Here is a 14,696-nt window from a genome sequence, read left to right as displayed (position 1 = left end):
CCAGATACTGTGGGAAGTCACAGAATGAACATGCATAATATTATCTAAGAACTTTTTGTTCCCCACAAAGTTAAAGTTAAGTAATGCTTAACAACAAATGATTTTTTAAACTTTTATGGCATACTGGGCGCCTGGGTGGCTCAGTCGGTTAAGCGTCCGACTCATGATCTCACAGTCTGTGAGTTTGAGCTCCACGTCGGGCTCTGTGCTGACAACTCAGAACCTGGAGCCTGCTTCGGATTCTGTGTCTCCCTCTCTCTCTGCCCCTCCCCTACTCGCGCTCTGTCTCTCTCTGTCTCAAAAATGAATAAAAACATAAAAAAAAAAACTAAACTTTTATGGCATACAAAATACATATATTATGGAATTAAATGTAAGGTTTGCATTTATTTTAGTATAAAATGTAAGACTTGGGGCACCTACTGGCTCAGTTGGTAGAATATGCAACTCTTGATCTCAGGGTTGTGAGCTCAAGCCTCGTGTTGAGCATAGAACTTACTTTAAACACATAAATAAATAGGGGTGTATGGCTTGCTCAGTCGGTAGAGCAGGTGATTCTTGATCTCAGGGTTGTGAATTTGAGCCCCGCATTGGGTATAGAGATTACTTGTAAAATCTTTAAAAAATAAATACATAAATATATAAATAAAGGAAAGAAAATGTAAGACTTAAATTTAAAGTTTGTATTGAGTGCTTTGTGCTCACCCTCCTTCTTTTCCACACCCCACATTCCACTTAGTAAGTCTTTTACCCTCTAATCTCCCTCCCTCCCACCTCAGATTCCTCAGAATCCTCCTTAACACAGCACACGAGGCAGCCACTATTAATATATCAGAGCCAGCACACAAATTGAAGTCTATTTGCCATCTCTGTTCAACCAGCTAACAACTATTTGCTTATATTTTACCATTTGTGGGTATTTGAAATAAAATCAATAACCCTGGGGCGCCTAGGTGGCTCAGTCAGTTAAGCGTCTGACTCCTGATTTTGCTCAGGTCATGATCTCACAGTTCCTGAGTTCAAGCCCCACGTCGGGCTTTGTGCTGACGGCATGGAGCTTGCTTGGGATTCTCTCCCTCATCTTTCTGCCCCTTCCTCATCTCAAAATAAATAAATAAACTTACAAAAAAATCAATAGCCCTGAAAATCAAGGTGATTTTATATTTACTCATTTCCAAGTTTTACATTCTTTCAGATGATTTTAATTTCTTTGCTTTACATATAAATTATCATAGTAAAAGATAATGAAAGGCATCGTGTGGTGTGTTGGCTTTAAAAATGGCAGTATCTATTGGGTCATCCAAGTTTGCTGGTACAAAGATCTTTATATTTTATGTAACTTTGTTCTTCTAATGGCCATCGACAGAAATTGAATGGCTGTTAGTATAAAAAAATCCTTTTGAGGGTGCCTGGGTGGCTCAGTCGGTTAAGCATCCAACCTCAGCTCAAGTCATGATCTCAGGTTCATGAGTTGGAGCCCCATGTCGGGCTCTGTGGTGACAGCTCAGAGTCTGGATCCTGCTTCAGATTCTGTGTCTCCCTCTCTCTCTACCCCTCCCCCACTCACACTCTGTCTCTCTCAAAAATAAACCTTAAAAATATTAAAAAAGAAAAAATCCTTTTGAAATGTCTTTGCAAAACACTTTTCATGTACTTTTGTCATCATTAGTTCCTTTTTAAAAAAGGTTAAAATGTGGGGTTTTTTGTTCCCCATTTAAGAAAGGTTTAAATAAAAAAAAGAAAAGGTTTAAATTTTGTCTTTTCAGTTATAACACTGGGGTTCGTTTGGGATTTTTTTTTTTTTTTTTTAGATTCTCATCTCTTCCTATATATAAGGAAAAGCTAGACAAGAGCAGGTAGCAGTGAAAGCAAATCTCTTTTTGATTAAACTATTAAACACCTAAACATTTATGTTTTTTTCCCCCAGTACTCTACCTGCCAACTTTTTATGATCAGAAGCTGGCCTGACAGATTACTTTGTATCTACTGTTGCTAAGCTATCACCATGGTATCAAGGCACTAAGGCAAATATAGATGCCTAAAAACAAATGTGTAGGAAGAAAATTTTGTCCCTAGCCCCCTCACCTCTCCTGTCATCTGGATGAGTAGTTCAGCATCAAAATTCGGTGTCATAGTTGCTTTACAGCCATAACAAAGCAAAACAAAAAAAAAAAAAACTTTTGAAAACCAAAGGATCACAGTCCATAAAAATAGAATGATGTCTGCAAATGTTAGCTTTGTCACTTGCAAAAGTCATCACTAGTTTCTGTACCTACATCTTGTGATGATTGAAGCAGCCCTCATAGTAACTTTGTTGAATTTTTGCCCTTAAGCATTATGAAACATCAGCAAAAATACTGCCCTATTAATTGTCATTTTTATGGTCAGTCAAAATGAATGGCATCTTTCTGTTCCGTCTCCATAGTTAAAGCTTTTCAAGTAGTTTTTAAAATTTCAAGTTCCAGTAAATGATTTCAGCCAAGTGCCCTAGCGGTGTAAATAAATACAAATGGCACTCCAATTTTGTATCTTAGTCTTTTTACTTCCTTTGCCTCACCGTATATACACACTAAGATTACTTAATCCAAAGGGAGCGGCTCAATTTTCTTAAAAGTGCCCATCAACACTATTAAAATATGTTTATAGACTGGATATATCACTTATTTACCCAAATAGTAGCATAAATATCTGTTTTTAGAAAGGTTTACCATAAGTCTTTCTATATGATTGGATTCTTAAGCAAGGCTATGATTAGGAAATAAACCATTTTCCCCCTCGGCTAGTTCTAATGAAAGCTTTCCAACTTAAACATTGTGCTTGAACACTTCTTCCATTCATAGCAAGTGCCCATCAAAAAGCGCTTTCTGTTTGCAGTGTGTCAGCTGTGCTATTTATAACCTAGTTAACAATGCCAACTAGAGGCAGTAAAAGGTGTGTGTTTCATATGCAAATTCCCAGCAATAATTTCTACAATTACATATAGTTGCTTGTTCTATTATGTTTAACATCAGCCTTTTAAAACTGAGCACAGGAAGTAGAAAATAGTACTAATATTACATTTTACATTTTTTGAATTGCTTCAAACTTTTATTGAATTAATCAGAAAAATAAAGAGTGCAAAATGAAAGTAACCCTAGCTTGTAATGGACATCCTTCACATAAGGGGACCCATCACTTTGATGACCTGTAATGTAGCTGTTCTCTTCTTTCTGTTTTGTCTCCGAATTTGTGTTTTCCCAAACAGTCCTCTTTGCTTCTTTTTTGTTTTACCAGACTGCGAGTCTCCTGACTTGGAAATCATAAACAGAAAAATAAGTAAGAAACCAAGATACATTTATGCTTTATTTTCATGGACATTTACTAAGTGTTACTATGTGTAAAGCACTGTCTTAGATACAAAGATGGCCAGAGAGTGAGATTATTTGTTTCTTCCCCATGATAGGGTGGGCTTCTTGGGATCACATTCTCTTTGAAGGCAGTGGGATATAAAAAATAGAATAGACACATCTGCGTTCAAATACTAGCTTCTCCATTAAATGTGGTATCAGGCAAATTCCCCAGGTTTCTTCTAGCTTTCTTATATAAATGAGGATAGTCATGCTTACTAGTAAAATGGCTGCTGAGTGCCCAAATGCCCTGTCACTACATTCATGAATGCTCAGTAAAGGAAAATAATGTTTTTATAATGATGACACAAGCAAGTAAAACAGAGTGATAGTAAAGGAGCAGTGGACTGCAAATTCTAATTAGAAGAATATAGATTATGAAAGTAGTTCTAGACAAAGAAAACATACAGACGGCCAACTGACACATGAAAAGATGTTCAACATCATCAGGGAAATGCAAATCAAAACTACAATAAAATAACACCTCACACCTGTCAGAATGGCTAAAATCAACACAGGAAACAACAGGTATTGGCAAGTATATGGAGAAAGGAGAACCCTCTTACGTTGTTGGGAATGCAAAGTGGTGCAGCCACTCTGGAAAAGAGTATGGAGATTCCTCAAAAAGTTAAAAATAGAACTACCCTACAATCCAGGAATCCCACTACTGGGTATTTACCCAAAGAATACAAAATACTAGTTCAAAAGGATACATGCACACTTAAGTTTATAGTAGCATTATCTACAATAGCCAAATTACGGAAACAGCCAAGTGTCCATCTTTGAAAGAAGATGTGGTGCACACACATGCACACACACAGGAATACTATTCAGCCATAAAAAGGAATGAAATCTTGCCATTTGCAGTGACACAGATGCAGCTAGAGAGTATTACGCTAAGCAAAATAAGTCAAAGAAAGACAAATCCTATATGATTTTACTCGTGGAATTTAAGAAACAAACAAGCAAAGGAAAAAAAGACAAATTAAGAAACAGACTCTTTATTATACAAGAGAACAAACTAATGGTTACCAGAGGGGAAGAAATTGGGGTCATGGTTAAATAGGTAATGGGGATTAAGGAGCACACTTGTGATGAGCGCTGGATGATGTATGGAAGTGCTGAATCACTATCTTGTACCCCTGAAACTAACATTACACTGTATGTTAACTAACTGGAATTTATATAAAAACTTGCAAAAAGAAACAGAGTAGATTTAGAGACTTATTAGGCATATAAGACAATATAAGGTAAAAAGGGTCTAGATGGAGATGATTAGAACCCACCCAGGCATGTATCTTTGGGTTTTTTTTCCCCTATGGTGTGTCTTTAAAAAGTAATTAAAGGGGCGCTTGGGTGGCTCAGTCGGTTGAGCATCAGACTTTGACTTAGGTCATGATCTCACACTCATGGATTCGAGCCTCACATCGGGCTCTATCACTACACTCATAAATGCTCAGTAAAGGAAAATAATGTCTGGAAACAGGAAACAACTGTCTGTGCTGACAGAGCCTGGAGCCTTGCTCTGGATTCTGTGTCTCCCTCTCTCTCTGCCCCTCCCCTACTCGCACTCTGTCTCTCTCTCTCTCTCTCAAAATAAACAATCATTTTTAAAAAGCAGTAATTAAAGTTCAAAGACAAGCATAAAGCTTATCATTTGGAAGGTTATGGGGTTAGATAGTAACAGTATTCCCACAGTGTGGTATGTGAACCACCTGCATCAAAATCTGGGGCTCGTGTTAGTGTCAGGGCTTTACCCAGACGTACTGAGCCAGAATCTCTGAAGGTGAGGTCCAGGAATAACATTTCTCAAAAGCTTCCAAGTAATCCTCACATACACCAGTTTTGGATCTAGTGGGGTAGATGACAACTTTTAAGATTCCATTGATAGCTAATTCTTGCTGTGGTACAACAGACAGAACATGAGCTTTGAAGTAAGAGAGATTCCCAGCAGATCATAAATGCTCAACGTTTAAGCCAGAAAAATAAAAATCCACGAAGAAAAACAAATACCATATGATCTCACTTGTATGTGGAATCTTAAACAACAACAACAACAAAAACTGATCTTAGATACAGAGACTAGATTTCTGGCTGCTGGTGGGGGTGGGGTTTGGAGGATGGATGAAGAGGGTCAAAAGATACAGACCTCCAGTTATAAAACAAAAATGTCATGGGGATGTAATGTACAGCATGGTAACTATGGTGAATAAAACTATTACATATTTGAAAATTGCTAAAAGAATAAATCTTAAAAGTTCTCATCACAAGAAAAAAAAACTTGATAGCTATGTGTGGTGATGGATGTTAACTAAACTTATCGTGGGTATCATCTCACAATACAGTTGACCCTTGAACAACACAGATTTGAACTGTGTGGCTCCACTTATATGCAGATTTTTTTCCCATAAATACAATACTGCAAATGTATTTTCATTATGATTTTTCCTTTTTTCTATTTTACCTTATTGTAAAAATATAGCATATAATACATGTATAAAATATGTGTTAATCAATTGTTTATGTTATCAGTACAGCTTCCAGTCAACAGTAGGCTATTAATAGTTAAGTTTTGGGGGAGTCAAAAGTTATACATGGAATTTCAATTATGGTGGGTAGTGCTCCTAACCCCAGCATTGTTCAAGGATCAACTGTATACACAAATATCTAATCACTTTTTTTTTTAAGTAATCTCTCCCTCCAATGTGGGACTCAAACTAATGGCCCCGAGAGCAAGAATTGCATACTCTGCTGACTGACTGAGCCAGCCAGGTGCCGCCATAAATATCTAATCATTATGTTGTACACCTGAAGTTAATAATATTGAGGTATTTATACCTTGGTTTAAAAAAAAATAAAGAGGAAAAGAAGTATAAAATGTGCAGTAAATGAAAAATATAGACTAAAAGGGTAGAAATAAGTGTTATTTTGGAATGAATTATAATAAATACACATTAATTAAATTGACAAAACACTGCATGTTAACTACAACTGGAATTAAAGTTTAAAAAATTAAATTGACCAATTAAAAAACAGACTCAGATTGGGTTAAAAAGCAAGACCCATTAATAAGTTGTCTAAAAGAGAAACTTAAAAGACACAGAAAGTTTGAAAATAGAAGATGGAAAAAATTACAAACTAAAAAAAGGGGAAGATTCTTAATATGTGACAATATAAAATATAGGGCAAAAAAACATAAGGGACAAAGAAAGATGGTGTATGCTGATTAAAGGAATAGAGCAACAAGCTATAATCATAAAAAACATGTATGCACCTAACAATACAACCTCAAAATATACAAAGAAACAACTTAAAATTTTTTCCAGGAGGAAAAATTTCCATGGATAAATCAAGTTATAGTTAAAAGATTTTAACCACATCTTTCAGAAATTGATAGATCAAGCAGACATAAATAAACATTGAAATTTTGAATAATTTACTTAATAGGCTCAAGCTATGAGGTATATCTAGAACTCAGCACCCGAGGAATAGTTTAAAAATAACTTTCAGATTGAGCTATGTGAAGATGTCCATAGTCGACAATTTTTGGCCTATAAAAGTGGTAGTTTCATATTATTCAACATATACCTAATAGGTTGCTGAGGGGATTAAATTAGCTAATGTGTATAAAATAATAAGCACAATGTCTAATTTAGTCTCCTTTGGTCTTTAGTCTACTAAGAGAATACTTGCCTCAATTATTGGTTATCATAAATTAATTCAGTAAAACCCTACTGTAATTGGTAAGTGAGATCCAAAGAATTTGGCAATGTGAAATTGTAGGATCAGTTTTTTTGTAAGGTTAACAGCAAAATGGCCAGTGTGGAGCCAGCAGGTGAGGAATTCTGGGAGTCCAAGCTGCCATATCTAAATTTGGCCAAAGCTGTGATTTGGTGCCACCTGGTGGTGGTGGTTGTCTCCAATTTAAATATTGTTGGGGACAATTCTGAGTCCAGAAGCAGCAGGACAGCATCAGTAATTCCAGAAATGTCCCCATTAGTTGGTCAGATTCGGAGATTTACCTAGAATACTGAGGACCAGAGACTCACTCTTCACCCATCTCTTTTACTAAAACAAGTTTACATGCCTTTTCTTCACCTTCATGACTTTGGCCTCTACTCCAAGACCCCTAGCATAGAACTTTAGCCCCACCCCTGACTCTTCTTCCTGTCCTGTTCTCAAACCAAGGCTAGGCAGGGAATGGGAGCCAGTTGCCAATTCTGCACTATATCTAAAATTATATTTTCGATGAGTGCATCATGGGGTTTTACTGTGTTTATGAAGGATCCCCTGAATGCTTACAATGTAGTAGCACCATATATATATATATATATATATATATATATATATATATATATATATATATATTTTTTTTTTTTTTTAAGCCTCTGATTACTGCAAGTGTTTCTGGTTGGCTATAAAAAGCCTTTATTAGGTTGAGACTAATTGAAATTCAGACAGGAAAAAAAAAGGAAGACATGAAAAGGGGGAAATTTTCATCTGGAGAATGTTAACCCTATTATATGAATGTCATGAAAATTTAAATTTACAGTTGCCTTTTGTGGATGATCTGTTACCCAACAGGCTGAGAACTTCTTAGTTTGGTTATTTCTTTGTTAAATATCTTGGTTTGGGGGACAGCTTTTCCTTCCTTACATAAACATATGGCCCTGCTCCAGTATTTTAGGTATGCTCCCTGAACACACCAAGAGAGCTGCTCGGAATCTGCGTGGAGGTGCAAGACTGTAAAAGGGGTAGCAGCCGGTTATTGGTTACATTTGTTTCTGTCCCCATCACTCTTCCTGGCATCCTTCCACTTGTGAGTTACAGCTGGGTCGCTAAAATGGAGTCAGAGATAGGCAGTCCGAGAGACCCACACTGCCCAGAGCAGTAGAGCTAGCTGTTTGAGATCGGGCTCCTCTTGGCTTGTGGTTGTCAAGAGGTCACGTTTGTCTTTGATGACATTGTCAAGCACCAAGCTGAGTGTCAAGAACTTCGGAAGATTTGGGGCACACACCAGCAAAGGCCTTAATCTGCCCCACTACCTATTGTTCTGACCTTACCTCGTACTTCTGCCTGCCCTCTAACTTCAGGGCTCTCTGTTTTTCATTCAAAGGGGCTATTTATAGTATTCCAAATATGGCCTGCAGCTTCCTGCCCAGCTGCTGTCCACAGTTTTGTCTGCTCAGAATGCCCTTCACCCAGCCTTTGTGGGTGAGAATCCTGCTCAGCCTTCCTGCAGCCTCCCAGGACAGCCCCTTCCTTCACGGAAGCTTCCTGAACCAGCTCTTCACTCGTGCCTCCTCTGGGCCTCCCCACTGCTGACGCCTTCTGCCTTTTATTACAGTTCTTAGGGTTCACGGTTGATTTGTTGGGTAGACTGAAATCTCTGTGGGGACAGGGACTTTATGTATCCATTTTTTTTTTTTTAAGATTTTATTTTTAAGTAATCTCTACACCCAACATGGGGCTTGAACCCACAACCCCAAGATCAAGAGTTGCACGTTCACCCGACTGAGCCAGCCAGGCACTCCTACTTACCCATTTTTTTAATTTCCCAAAGGACTCAAAGCTTTGCAGTTGTAGGTGTTCAATAAATATTTGTTTAATTGTGAAAGCTTTTGTCACATTAAAACCAGTCAGGCCATCTTCCAAAGAGTTCTCACCTTCTTCTGCCAACCACATGGGTGTGCAACCCTCATTTCGGTACTAAATGGCCTCCCCCACCTCTCTCTACAATTGATACCAGCCAAATTCTGTCCCTGCAAAAATTCTCTGGGAATATAGCCATGGGGAAAACACATTCACTTACTCCAGCCTAGACTAGAGATCCCTTTGGCAATGAAATAATTTACTTACTTACCTAATGTCAAGGCTGAATAAATGCAGTTTCCGCAAGTACAAAGTTTACTTACTCAAAGCTGGGATTGCAGCAAGCATCTTACAAAGAATTCACATGGCTACAGAAGCTGTACCTTTTGTGCCTAGTGTTATTAAATCATTGGATGCCAACTTGGATGTAACATATTTTATTAGAGATACCATTTGAAAACTTCAGGATCTCCAGAAAGAGATTCAGGAAATACCAAATGGTTGAATCTTAGAGAATCACAACATAGGTGCTCTATCTGTCCCAAAACTTATTATGAGTTTCTCCCTGCCACCTATGGCACTTATTTCTACTGATGCTAATACTTTTCTTTTAAAAAAATGATTTGAATTTTTTTTTTTTAAGTTTACTGTGAGACAGAGAGAAAGCGCTGGTGGGAGAGGGGCACAGAGGAAAAGAGAGAATCCCAAGCATGCTCAGCACTGTTAATGCAGAGCCCAATGTGGGGCTCAAACTCACACACCATGAGATCATGACCTGAGCTGAAGTTGGACATTTAAACAACTGAGCCACCCAGGTGCCCCAGCTGTTTTGAATTTTATTGAAGAAAGGTGACCTCAGAACTTCTCCAATTTCTTTTTTTTAATGTTCATTTATTTATTTTGAGAGAGAGTGTATAAAAGGGGGAAGGGCAGAGAGAGAGAGAGAGACACTGAGGATCTGTGCTGTCAGTACAGAGCCTGATGCAGAGCTCAAACCCACGAACTGTAAGATCATGACCTGAGCCAAAGTTGGACTCTCAACCATCTGAGCCACCCAGGCATCCCAAGCCTCTCTAATTTCTAATAAGACATTCAGAGGGAAGCAGGTAATGTAGATTATTGGATTTCTCTGGTACCTTTTCCATTAAATTCACACATGCCAGTTCCAAAGGGCAATTATTCTTCTTTGCTCCATGCTGATTATATAGGTCAGGAGGGTAATAAGGTAGTTTATGTGAAGGATTTCCATCGGGTGTATTTCTAATATTCTTGCCCTACTCCTGACCACTCAAATCAGTATCACCGTGAGACCAGCATCTCTCATCTTCTCCCACCACTGAAGAAAATGATGAAACAAAGGTGATTTGAGTCTGAACTTTCTGCCCCCAAATTTATCATCTTCCCAGAGAACAAGGGTTGTATTGCTTTAGTCTTTTAAACCAGTAATGGCTCAGTAATAATGTTAGTCCTTTAAGCCAATGACGGCTCAGTACTAACTAGAATCATGTGTTTACTATTACCTCAATGGAGGGCGCCGGGTGGTTCGGTCAGTTGAGCGTCCCACTTCAGCTCAGGCCATGGTCTCATGGCTCGTGAGTTTGAGCACCATCAGGGTCTGTGCTGACAGCTCAGGGCCTGGAGCCTGTTTTGGATTCTGTGTCTCCCTCTCTCTCTGTCCCTACCCCGCTTGCATTCTGTCTCTCAAAAATAAATAAATGTTGAAAAAAAATTTAATTCAATGGATAAGCCTTCAAGGTATTATGTTTTTTTTTTATAATTTAAATTTTTTTTTTAATTTGTTTATTTTTGACAGAGATAGAGTGTGAGCATGAGCTGGGGAGGGGCAGAGACGGAAGCACAGAATCCAAAGCAAGCTCCAGGCTCTGAGCTGTCAGCACAGAGTCTGACGTGGGGCTCGGACTTGGGAATGGCGAGATCATGACCTGGGCCGAAGTGGGACGCTTAACCAACTGAGCCACCCAGGCGCCCCTATTATGTATTTTTTCAAACGCCTTATTATTGAATTCAGAAATTGCCCATGGAAGAATCAGGAAAACAAGGTACTATACTGATAAAAATAAATGTTACATTATAATATATTATTAAGAATACACCGTGTTAGACACTTATATTTTACTGTGGAAAATGGAATCTGATTAATTGGCTGAATTGGGATTTCCTTCTTAAAAGATTTTCCTAGTGCTTCCCTAGAATCCATGGACAGAAATTCTGAAGTTGCTCTGTAGATAACCTCAAATCAAATTTGTTCAGCAAGGTAATGCTTTTGAGATATTAATCTATATTTTTATTCTCCTGGTACTTCCCTCTTTCTCTTCCCTGCCTCCAAGCAGAAATTCCTGTCTGGGTTTATTGTCTTGGTGAAGGCACGAGATGGAGCAGAAAGCTGAAATCACCCTCCAGCTTTTGCTTCTAAAATCTTAAGCCCCAACAAGGAGAAGATTCGAGCCATAGGCAAAATGTCTTAAGCAGAAGCAGGAGGGTCCTGAACAGGGCGGTGGGGGAGGGGCAGGGCTGGCACGTGAGCTTTCCAGCAAGCTGTCTGGGAGGCAGGCCTGTCCCTTGAGAAGATGCGGACGTGGGCCATGGCCGCAAACTGAAGGCCTGTGGGCTAGACCTGACTTTGGCCGCGTGAATTTCAGTCATTCACATTAACGATCTGGGCCATTTCACGTAAGATTCCAGGTTCAGGTTTCTCATAAGTAATTGGCAGATTTGGCTACACTGGATTCAGTCTCTCATGGCATCAAATGGCTGCCTGCCTTAGATAAGGAATGAACGCTCTAGGTTGTCAGAGTCCCCACCAGTCCTTTCCTTATCCCTACTCCAAGGGTTGCTCATCATAACGCTTTGCACTGCTGTGTTCCAGACAATAGCGGATGTTCCTCTTTACCCAAGATTTTTTTCCATAAATGGAGAAACAAAAGATAGAATAAAGAGAGCTCACGGCGTTGAAAGAAACTGGGGAGCTAGTGCACTTCTTGGTAGAGGCGAAGATGTTCTTCTGTGTTGAATAGGCAGTTCACCGGCTTCACTCATGAATTCCCCTTGCTGCTTCCTGTAGGCATTTGCATCACGTATCCCTGTTCTAGGCAGCCTTGCAGAGAGATGACCATGTCCCTGGTTGGACATGACAGAGCCACTGCCTGCAGGGCATGGTGAGCAGAATGATGGATGGCTTGGCGAGAACTGAAGTGGGCAAATGCCTGGAGGGCAGAGGTCCTTGGATGCCGGCTGAGGGTGGGGACGACTCCAAAAGGATGGGGCTTAAAATAGAAAGTAAATTATAAACATAGCTATTTCAAACACACAAATGTATGGGCTGAGATTTGCACGCAATACCTTTATTACCTCACGGGCTTGGTTATTTAGCTCAGGGCTCTGGTGGCACCAGGGTGCACACGTGATAGAGGCTGCCGGAAGCTGGCTTGGAGATAGCAGGACGCCTTGTTCTTTTCCTTGTGGATGGGACAAGGAGAAGGAGCATCAGAATCGTGGTTGGGGGACCATCACATGTTTTAAAATTATATGGTGGTATCTCTTTCCCTTTCTGGGTGGAGTTTGGATTTGAAATGGGGTTCTATAGTGTCTTCCAGACAGCATTCAGGCTGGTCACGCGAACCTCTGTGTTTTTGCTGCTAAACTCGAAATGTGTTTTTCAAAACCCCAACTGTTATGTGCCTGAGCTAGTTACCTCAACAGTTCACTTACCTCATTTATGACCAATAAAAATAACCGCTGTCTTTGATTGAGGTAACTTCAGGGCTACACGTAACCGCCTTGTTTATAACCACCCTGTACGGTGGGGTTGCCCCGTGCCGTGAATAAGGAAACGGAAGCTAAAATCATAAGCAAGCTTCCAAAATCTCACACTTAGAATATGTTGGAGTCTGGATTCAAATCCAGGTCTGTCTGACTTTATAAGCTCTGCACTCTACAGCCAGCAAGTGCAACAGCATTTATTACCACTTGCTATTTGCAGGGCAATAATCGGACCGGAGGGATGGAAATATGAATGCAATGGCCAAGCCTCCAAGGAACAGCAAAATTACATTAGGCGCATTCTTTAGAAATAAAAGGGAAGGCACGTTCCTACAGTGACAGAGGTTTTGCAAGAATGCTTGGACTTGGGCTGTAGCAGAGGAAGCCACCTTGTCAGCAGAACATTCACTCTGGGACCCAGTACTTCTGGGATGCTAGGACTGAGACCAGGTAAGCATGCTACTCTTTTCCCCACCTTTTATGAGTTGAACAGTACCCCGCAAAAGATATTGAAATCCTTACCTTCGATATCTGCGAATGTGACCATACTTGGAAGTAGGGTCTTTGCAGATGATCAAGTTGAGGTGAGGCCATTAGGATGACTCTAATCCAATATGACTGGTGTCCTTATAGAAAGGAGAACTTTGGACACAGAGGGAGACACATACAGAGGGAAGACAATATGAAGACATAGGGAGAATGCCATCTACAAGCCAAGGAAAACCTAAGGCTGTCAGAAACTGGGAGAAAGGCCTGGAACAGATGTTTGCTCATAACCCTCAGAAAGAACCAACCTGGCTGACACCTTGATTTTGGACTTCTTGATTCCAGAATTGTGGGATAATACATTTCTGATGTTCTAAGCCACCCACTTTGTTACAGCAGCCATAGGAAAGAAAAACACCACCCAAACCTGTATATTTTTTATTTATTTTGTTTTTTAATATTTATTTTTAAGAAGAGACAGAGAGTGAGGCAGAGAGAGAAGGAGACAGAACCTGAAGCAGGCTCCAGGCTCTGAGCTGTCAGCACAGAGCCCAAGGTGGGCTCGAACCCACGAGCCGTGAGATCATGACCTGAGCCAAAGTCAGACACCTAACTGACTGAGCTAACCAGGCACCCTGTAAACCTGTATACTTTTTAAAAGAGAAGATTCAGTTGTGTGGCTTTGTCATCATCCACTTCAGAGACCTTCTACTGAGCAGATCTGGGATCAAGCCAGGAAGGCTTGGCATTGTCCACATGCAGCCTTAAATCCACTTTTTGAGCCTCAGCCCCTAGTCCAGTCAGCTGGAATGTCCAGTGCCTGTGTCACAGTCACAGCGGGGAAGAGCCACTTGAGATACTTACTGCAGAAGGTAACAGGAGGTATGACACACATTCTGAAACATCACGGAGTCCGGTACAAGAGTATCATGGAAGACACGAATAACAGTACAGTCAAGTAATACCAGTTAGGGGGCACCTGGATGGCTCAGTCGGTTAGGCGTCCGACTTCTGCTCAGGTCACAATCTCGTGGTTCATGAGTTCGAGCCCCGCACTGGGCTCTGCACTGCTGGTGTAGAGCCTGCTTGGGATTCTCTCCCCCCCCACTCTCTCTGCCCCCCTCCCCACTTGTGTGCTCTCTATCTCTCAAAATAAATAAATAAACTTAAAAAAGTAAAAGCAATACCAGTTAGGCTGAGATAAGGTCTGTCTGCCAAAGAGGTTTAAGTGGGAGCATAGACCTGGGTGTTACTACCTCTGGTGGCGAAGGAGGTGGTGAAAACACAACAGAGGAGGTTTTGAAGGAAGAACAGGCGTTGGGAAGGAGACTATAAAAGCCTCAAAAGAGGAGGCAGAAATGCCCAGCCTGAGCAGGAAAGGAGTGCTTCCACACTCCTATGTGTCTTAGCGTGGACTGGAATTTTCTGAAAGAAAAAGATTAAATTCTATTC

The 14,696-nt window shown here is 40.2% G+C and overlaps 1 protein-coding gene across 1 annotated transcript in view; it reads left to right on the top strand.

Annotated features, from left to right (window-relative positions):
• Window positions 1-14,696, top strand: part of PDSS2 (decaprenyl diphosphate synthase subunit 2) — a 288,760-nt gene that overhangs the window by 269,563 nt on the left and 4,501 nt on the right. Inside the window, exon 8 of the transcript XR_002742389.2 lies at window positions 12,979-13,208. The gene's annotated coding sequence lies outside the window, so the exon portion shown is untranslated. The remainder of the gene's footprint in view (window positions 1-12,978; window positions 13,209-14,696) is intronic.

Source organism: Felis catus, chromosome B2, assembly GCF_018350175.1.
Source record: "Felis catus isolate Fca126 chromosome B2, F.catus_Fca126_mat1.0, whole genome shotgun sequence".
Lineage (NCBI taxonomy): Eukaryota > Metazoa > Chordata > Mammalia > Carnivora > Felidae > Felis > Felis catus.
Note: the sequence above shows the minus strand (reverse complement) of the source record. Positions and strands in the feature narration are given on the sequence as shown.